The sequence below is a fragment of the Arachis duranensis genome, chromosome 3 (genome assembly GCF_000817695.3).
Source record: "Arachis duranensis cultivar V14167 chromosome 3, aradu.V14167.gnm2.J7QH, whole genome shotgun sequence".
Taxonomy (NCBI): Eukaryota; Viridiplantae; Streptophyta; class Magnoliopsida; order Fabales; family Fabaceae; genus Arachis; species Arachis duranensis.
In genome coordinates this window covers 96588986-96597445 of record NC_029774.3, presented here as the reverse complement: position 1 = coordinate 96597445, position 8460 = coordinate 96588986, and the positions used below count along the sequence as shown (strand labels likewise).

Here is an 8460-nt window from a genome sequence, read left to right as displayed (position 1 = left end):
CCTGATGCGTGGAACGCTGCCCTGCCCGCGCCAAGGGCAGGGCAGGAAAAGTTGGTGCGCCAGATTTGTCTTGGTGCTGCCTGTAACATCCCGCATTTTTAAAAAAATCTAAATATAAATAAATTGTGATTTTACCTTATTGAGTTTAAACTTTATAATTTTAGAAATTATTTTATTAGAGATAATTAAATAGATTCGGAGATAATTTCGTTTTGAATCAAATAAGATTCTTAAGTAATTTTCTATAATGGAATATTTTGTATAATTTTAGTAATTGAAAAATAAGAAAGAATTGTATGATTTAATTCAAGTAACTATTATTTTAAAAGGATTACGATTTATTTTATTAATTTGATATCTTATTTTATAAATTAGTCGATTAAGAATAATTAAATTAGTTTTATTAATATTTGGAGTTTAAGTTAATCAATATTCTTATGTAATTTTTATAATTGGTTATTTCATATGCTTTGGAAATAAAATTTAGTAATGGAAGTATTATATAATTTAATTTAAGTAATTTCTATTATGAATAAATTATGGTTTATTTTATTACTTTGAGCTCTAGGAGATTTATTTATTAGGAATGATTAAATGGATTTTTATAAATACTTAAAGTTTAAGTAATTTTATTATAATTAGATATTTTGTAAATTGAAATTTAAGTTTCCGTGATAGAAAAATAATAAAAGGTTATATTATTTAATTTGAATAATTGGTATTGAGTGTAAACTATATTTTATAAAAATGTGATTAATATGCTTATTTTATAATTTACACTATAAATAATTAATTGAACTTAGCAATATGTTGATAAATAATGTTCTTATATATTTTTAAGAGAGTATATTTGATTTTAAAATTACTCTACTCTTCAATTTTATCAAAATATCTATTCATATCTATCCTTGTTTCGTTATAAAATCCTAATTTTACCCTAAATTCACAAAACACACGCACAAACAGAATGGGAAAGAAAGGAAACAGGGGAGCTCGAGGGAGAAAAGGGGGAGACGAGAGACTGAGAAACAGGGGAAGGGGGGAGTAGCGCTGGTGGGTGTCTCTGCCACCGTGGCTGCTGTTGCTGTCGAATAGAAGAGGGAGGGAGGCTGTCGCACTTCTAGCTGCCGCTGAAGCTCCCCTCACCACTGTCAACGTTGGTTAGGGCAGAGGAGAAGAGGAAGAATAACGGAGAAGTGAGACTGACGGGGAGGGTAATACGGTTGTTGTTGATTTGGAGCTGCTACAAGAACGGCGTTTCCTGCTTCTAATCGCTGTCCTTTTGATTTTTGGAGCTGCCGTGGATGGAGCTTGTAATCAGAGAAAGCAAGCTGCTGTCACCAACTCTTAATTCAGCCAGTGTCTTCCTCCTTGTTCTGATTTCAATTTTCCTATTTTTGAAACCGTAACACTCTCACCCTTACTCTGATTATACTTTGTTTCTCTTCCATGTGCTTGTTTTAATCATGGTTGCCTATATCTTTGTTGCTCAGCCCCTTTCTGGCACCTATTTCCTGTTACAATTAGGTCGAGTATTGAAGCTGGTGCTGCCATGGGACGGTTGAAGCTGTTACTGATTCTGATTTTGCTATCTGGGTACTGGTCTTATCTTCTCCTTAGAGTTGATCCATTTACACGTTTTGTTTTGTCACTGCTGTGGTTGCCATGTTCTGGTTTTAATTCTATTTTAGTTCTTGCTTTGTCTTGAATTCTTAGAGCTGAAATTGCTTTGGATTCTTATCCAATTTGAATCCTCTATCTTACTGCAACCATGGTCAGTGCTGCGAAGGCTAATATTGTTGCTGTTCCGGTTGCGTGAGAGTTACCGCTGCTGCCTTGAAACTAAAAGAGAAGAGAGTTGTTACGTTAAAGTATGCGATTGCGACATCGAGGTAGGGGGTTTAATTAAATGGTTTTAATTTTAGAATGCCCGCAAGGTTTATTGAGTAATCTGCAAATAGTCTTAATTGTTGTGAGTGATTAATTGATGATATGAATGCTAAATTGTGTTTGTGAAGTGTAATTGGAATTATTGATAGTGCTATTGATTGGTTGTGTGGATGTTGAATTGTGGCTGTGAATTTATTGAAATTGAGGATTTTGTGGAATTGATTGATCATGGGTGGAATATGAAATGTTGAAGAGTGATTGATGAAAATTCTGAATTTTGATGGATTATGTTGGAATTGTTGCTGTTGAGATGGTTTTATAATTATTCTATCGGTGATGGATTTAGTTGATGATTGACTGGAATTGGGTTTAGAGAATGTTTAAAGGATTGAATTTGAGATGTTGAATTGCTTGCTGAACAAGCTGAGCTTTGAAATTAAACGGCAACTTTGAAAGTGAGTTAGTAACTCTATAGTGACTGAAATTATAAGAATTGAAATGTTAAGTAAATTATATTAAGTGTAATTGTGGAAATTCAATTTTTAAGGTTTCGTATCAGTTAGAGAACTAGTTATGATTTTCTAAAGTTGAATTCCAAAATCTGATTTTCTGCATAACTTCTAAACTGAGTCAGCAGTTTTGAAAAGCTATAACTAATTCTGTGTTTATCGGAATTGCGTGGAACCAAATCTGGGTTAAACTTGGGGATACAAGGAACTAAACTGGTAAATTTGAGACTTTTTCATTAAGTTTATGATTTATGGTAAATTTTTGAATTGGGGATGTCAAATCTGGTAATTTGAGACTTTTTCACTAAGTTTATGGTTTATGGTGAATTTTTGAATTATGGATGTCAAATCTGGTTTTTTCTGCTGAGCGTTTAACACAGCAACAACTTGTTTCCTCTATTAGAAATTCTCGAGTTTGCATTTTGAAATGGAACCAATTTTAAATGAAACTTTGGTCCTAATACTTTAATTTCATAAAAATTTAGAATTGTTAGAGTTGTGGTTTTAAAGATTTGGATTTTCAAAGAAAGATGTATTATGCAGTAAAAGTCAAGCTTTGTTTTCTAAGTAAGTAACTTTGAGGCTTTATAATTTTTGAATCTGGAATGATATTGAGATGCAACCAATTGGAAATGAAAATTAAATATGTTTAGCATATGTGACTTAAATTTCAGGGCTATCCATGTTTTAATGAGTAAGTTATGGGACTTGGAAGAAGATAAGTTCATTAACTTTTAAAACAGAATTTTGCAGAAAATTAGTCAGCTTCTAGGTTATATAACTTCTTCATTAAAAATGATATTGACCTGAAATCAATTGGAAAAGAAACTTGGATGAGTGAAGTTGAACTGTATTAATTTTCAAAGTCATTGGATTTAACTTGGATTTTATATTGAATTTTGAATGTCACATGCTGCTGCTGCTTTTCTGGTTTTACGCACTGCAGAGCAGTCTCGGTTTTTCCTTTATTCCTAAGGCTAGAGAAACCAGAAAATTATGATCTTTAGTTTGTTAGAAAGCTTATTTCAAGACGAACGCCTGGACATAAAGTTTGCGCAATTCTGAGTTCATTTGCTATATTAAAAACAGAAAAGAAGATAGGGTGTTGAGAATGCTTGAGTGACAGTTATGAGTTCATAAAATTAAAGATGAACCTTAGCATTATATGGCTGATTCAATGTTGGAATTTGTTTGTTTCTGAATTGAATTGATATTGGAAAGGTTGAAAAGAGTTTGGTAAATTGTTTGGTTGGGACCCGTAAGGGTGGCTAAGTCCTATTTTTTAAAGGAGATTATGTTCAAATTTTTATAAGGACTTAACCAAAATCAATATTTAAGGTTTATCTAATGATAATAACTTCAATGATTCTTTTAAGAAAAGATTATTTGGTATACGGGATTGTGGGCAAGGACGTGGGTTTTGTCCCGCTTGCATATTTATGATTACAAAAGAGAATAAACAAGCAGAGTACCTGTTGAAAGGTCATTTGTTGCTTGAGGCAACCCCTGAGATGTGTTTATTCATTTGTTGCATTAAGGCAACTCCAGATATACTTGTATGATCATCTGTTGCAGTGAGGCAGTCAGATAGATAATGGTATGATTACTGAGAACGCTTTCCTACGGTACAGATCCAATTTTATTTCTGTAAGGCAGAGGGGTTATTTCCTGCTACAGAAGTACCGTGACCACCTGTTCCATTTCTGTAGTGGCAGAGGGGTTATTTCCTGTATACAGAAGGTGTGTCGGCGTATATCCCTGCAGTGGCAGATGTGTTATTTCCTGCGTGCAGTGGACCCTGTGGTGGCAGAGGGGTTATTTCCTGTACACAGGGGTATAGCCAATAGGAAAGCCTTATCCAGACAGAGGTTGCTGGATAACGTCGGGAGCGGGTATGTAACCGACAAATGAGCTCATTACCTGCACTAGGACTAGACATTCATCATATGCATCTATGTGACATTGTTTGGGTGTGTATATTGTAATTGGTTTGCCTAAATGAATAATTCTGATAACTACTAATTGCTACACTTGATATAATTGCTCTTGATTGTGTTTGAACCTCATTAATTGTGTTTGTAACCGATTGTTTGGATTGTAGATTTGTAGTGATTGAATGTTGATTGAGTTGTTTGGGCCAGAGGTCGTCAGAGCCGTGTTGGATTGGATGGGCTTGAGTCCGTGATTGGTATGTTGAGTTATAGTTCTATATAAAAGATTAAGCTGGTTCAGCATAGACTTAATGAACCTATGCTTGGAACAAATTAGTCATTCATACAGTCTAGGAAACTTTTGAGAGTTTTATAAAGAAAATATGGGTTTAGGATTTTGAATAATTAACTAATGCTTTTAAAGAAGGTTAATTTTCTTTTAGATGTATCTGAATGAAATTAACTATTTGCGCTTTGTTCTTTACTTTCACGGCATTCTCTACCTCTACTGAGAACATGTGGTTTGGTTCTCACCCCCAAATTTTCCACCCTTTCAGTGACACAGGTTTGAAGACGCAATTTGAAGCTGCGAGCGATTAGTAGGTTTTCTCTATGGTTTTAATTGCTTTCATAGAGTCCCCTCGCTCTTTTCCTTTGAAGTTTTATTTTATCAGAGGGGTAGGTGTTGTATTTGGGTTTATATGACTTCCTATGTATAAGAGTTACTATTAATAATACTTATATGATTGTTATTATTATGTGCAATGCTCATCTTTGATACATGTCTTGAATGAATAAAAAAAAAAAGAAAACAAATTTTCTGGAATTTTCTTAAAACTAAAACGCGAATTCGATACAAAGGCTTGATAATTAAGTAGTTAATATTAGAAAAGGTCACGTAACGTTCTTTCTAGTAGAAATACCCTGACTTAAGCAAGGTATTTTGCTGGAAGGGATGTTACACTGCCAGAACGTGTTATGGTGCTGTCAGAATCCAAAGTTGGTGCGCCAGAATTGAGCTTGGTGCATAGGATGCTGCCCTGATGCGTGGAACGCTGCCCTGCCCGCGCCAAGGGCAGGGTAGGAAAAGTTGGTGCGCCAGATTTGTCTTGGTGCTGCCAGAACGTGTCATGGTGCTGCCAGAATCCAAAGTTGGTGCGCCAGAATTGAGCTTGGTGCATAGGATGCTGCCCTGCCCTCGCGGAGGGCAGGGCAGAAAAAATTGGTGCTGCCAGGAGAGGATTGTGGTGCGCGCTGGTGCTGCCAGGAGAGGATTTGGTGCGCCAGATTTGTGTGTGGTGCGCCAAGATCGTGCGCCAATCCAAATGCTGCCCTGCCCGCGCCAAGGGCAGGGCAGAGTTCCCTCTTCCACGTCCCGTGTTCGAAACACGGCTGGGGCACAAATTCAATTAATTTCCTTGGCTTCTTGGCACGGCAATCAACCTTAGTTCTTGGCTTCCTCATGGTTCCTTGTTCGATCCTTGTAGCATGCATGGGTGACATTTTTCCCTTGAATTTCTTCCTTAGAGAGCCCGATTCTGCCCTCTACAAGGGCAGGGTAAGGTTCTCTTCCTCTTGGTCCCAAGGCACATTTTGTGCTCTGCCCTTGTAGTGGGCAGGGCAGAGTTGCCTTCTCTTCTTGGTTCTCTTATGTTGCCCTCCTAGAGGGCAGTCTGCCCTTGTGGAGGGCAATGTTGCCTCCCCCTTAGCATGCGGCACGCTTCTTATTGCTTCGGCCACGCTTTCCTTTCCTTAGGCTACACTTCTTAGGCCACGCTTTTCCTTTTCTTTTCTTTTCTTCACCTACAATAAACCAAAACAACCACTCCAAGTATCACTAAATTCAAGAGGCTTATAAATCAATTAAAATTCAATTAAAATTAGCTCAAACCTCATGATTTAACATTAATTTCATGGTGGTTGCTTGATTTAGAGAAGTTATGCATTTTCACTCCAAATCACTTACTTAGGATGCAAGAAAGTGCATAAATGCTAACAAAACAAGTGAAATTAGCTTGAAGAATGGGTATATGATGACTTGTCATCATGGGGGGTACCTGCAAGGGACTCCGATGCTTAAGTTAGCAAGGGTATTAAGCAGGTATTGAGTACAATCAGAGTATGAGTTATACCTGGGTGCTCTAGTGTATTTATAATGGTGAGAAGTGACCTTTCTAGATAAGATAAGTTAGTTATCTTATCTTATCTTATCTTATCTTTTGGGTGAGGTCAGCTTATCTTCAATGAACCGCCTTTATCTCTGTAGGCTGGGATTGCCTCTGGATTTGGGTCGTGTTCTTCTATTTGGACCCTTTATTGGGCTTTCCTGTCGATTTGGCCAAGCTCTTTGAGAAGAGGTCGGATAGTCTGACCTGAAGAGGTCGGTCGCCTTGTCGCTAAACATCCCGGGTCGGTCAGCTCGACCCAGATTATGAACAGGTTCCTTGAAAAGTTCCATTATTTTGACTAAGCATTGTTGTGATTGAAAAATTCCAAAATTTCTTAGTTTTCCCTTTCTATCTCCAATTAAAACAAATTTCATATGTAAAAGGGTTGACTACGTCTTAATAATTCCAAAATATTTTCTAATCACAACTACAAGCTACTAAGAAGATAACTATATAGAGAAAAATCTACTAATATCTAACATCCACAATAAAAGAGTATGCAACAACTAAAATGTGTCAAAAATATCTAACACAATGTTAGGAAAATATAACTAGGAAATGTGCCCAAAATGTGGTGCCAAAGGCGTCCTCCCCACACTTAAGATTAAGCATCGTCCCCGATGCTAATCCGGAATGTCAGGGCGAGATCTAGTGGTTTGTGGAGCATATGCTTGAAGTGAGGCAAGAGTCGGTTCTAGTGTTCTCTTCCTCTTTCTTTTGTCCGACATCCTGAAAGTAGAATATGGTAGAATATGAGCAATTAAACACGTAGTATGAAGCAAATAGGAGCATATTCAGGATGCAAGATGAATGGCAAGTCATCATGATGTGAACTTGGAATAGAAAACTTGGTTTGCAAGTAAGCCTAGAAAAATTGGAAACATAAACCAAGAATTTAGGATTCCAATCAAAGTGTCACAATTCTCACAGATTAGGCATATGCACCATCATACCTTAAGGGAATTGTTAAAGGGTCAAGTGTAAGGAAAAGTGAAGTTAGTGGTTAAGGAAATCAGTGAGTTAGAAAAGTGAAGTTGGTAATTAGTGGTATGATGGAGAATTTCCTAACGGTGAGAGAATTGCAAGTTATGCGCAACGCTCATGTTCACAAGTATGAATATATAGAAATGCCAAAATGGACTTCACAATAATTGGTGTTACAAACAATAAAGTCCAATTGTGTAACTATGAGAAATTGAAAGTGATGTTAAGTTGCAACAAGTTACACAATCAAAGCGTACTAATTATTGTGAGAGAATGAACGTAATGTAAGGGGGTTGCATATTATGGTTTAACAAACATGCAGGCACTTCTTAGGGTTGTTGGGTTTTCTTTTTTTTTAATTGACGCACGCACGCGCATGGTGCGCGTCCGCGTGTAATGATGGATTTGGGGATCGACGCGTACGCGCCTTAGGCGCTTACGCGTGGGTGGTGAAAGTCGGTAAGGACGCGTGCGCGTACGATGCGCGCACGCGTGCAAGGAGTTGGGCTGGAGGCATGGTGCTGGCTCAGAGTAGGCGCAACTCTCTGGATTTGGCCTGGGAGTTGCGTCACCAGATTGGCGCGCACACGGCATGTGTGCGAGCGCGCACAATTTCTTATAAAAGCATGTGCGCACAGGCGCGCAGTGCGCGTCCGCGTGGTACGAGTTAGGCTGAGGCACAACGTTCGCCCAAGATAGGCCTAACTCTCTGGAAGGTGTATGGTGGTGCATCCGCTCATGGATGCGTCCGCGTACAGCGTGCGCGCGCGTTCTCCCCCCTTTTTTTATTGAGAAAATGCCTAAAAGCTCTAAATTGCCCAAAGATTCCCCATGGTGCCTACAACTCCTTATTCAGTCAAAAACCACACACTTTATAAAATACAAGTTGGTTTTGAGGTTTATTCCATTACTACTAAGCACAACATACATGTTAATATACTAGCAACTAATGTACACAAACAAGCTAATTATTAAATG

General features: G+C 37.6%; 1 long non-coding RNA gene across 1 annotated transcript; it reads left to right on the top strand.

Moving 5' to 3' along the window:
* Positions 1-987: 987 nt before the first annotated feature.
* LOC107479806 (uncharacterized) lies at positions 988-5088 on the top strand. The gene is made up of 4 exons (XR_001590307.3): positions 988-1405; positions 1494-1596; positions 1717-1892; positions 4888-5088. It is a non-coding gene; the product is annotated as an uncharacterized LOC107479806 (long non-coding RNA).
* The last annotated feature ends 3372 nt before the right edge of the window (positions 5089-8460 follow it).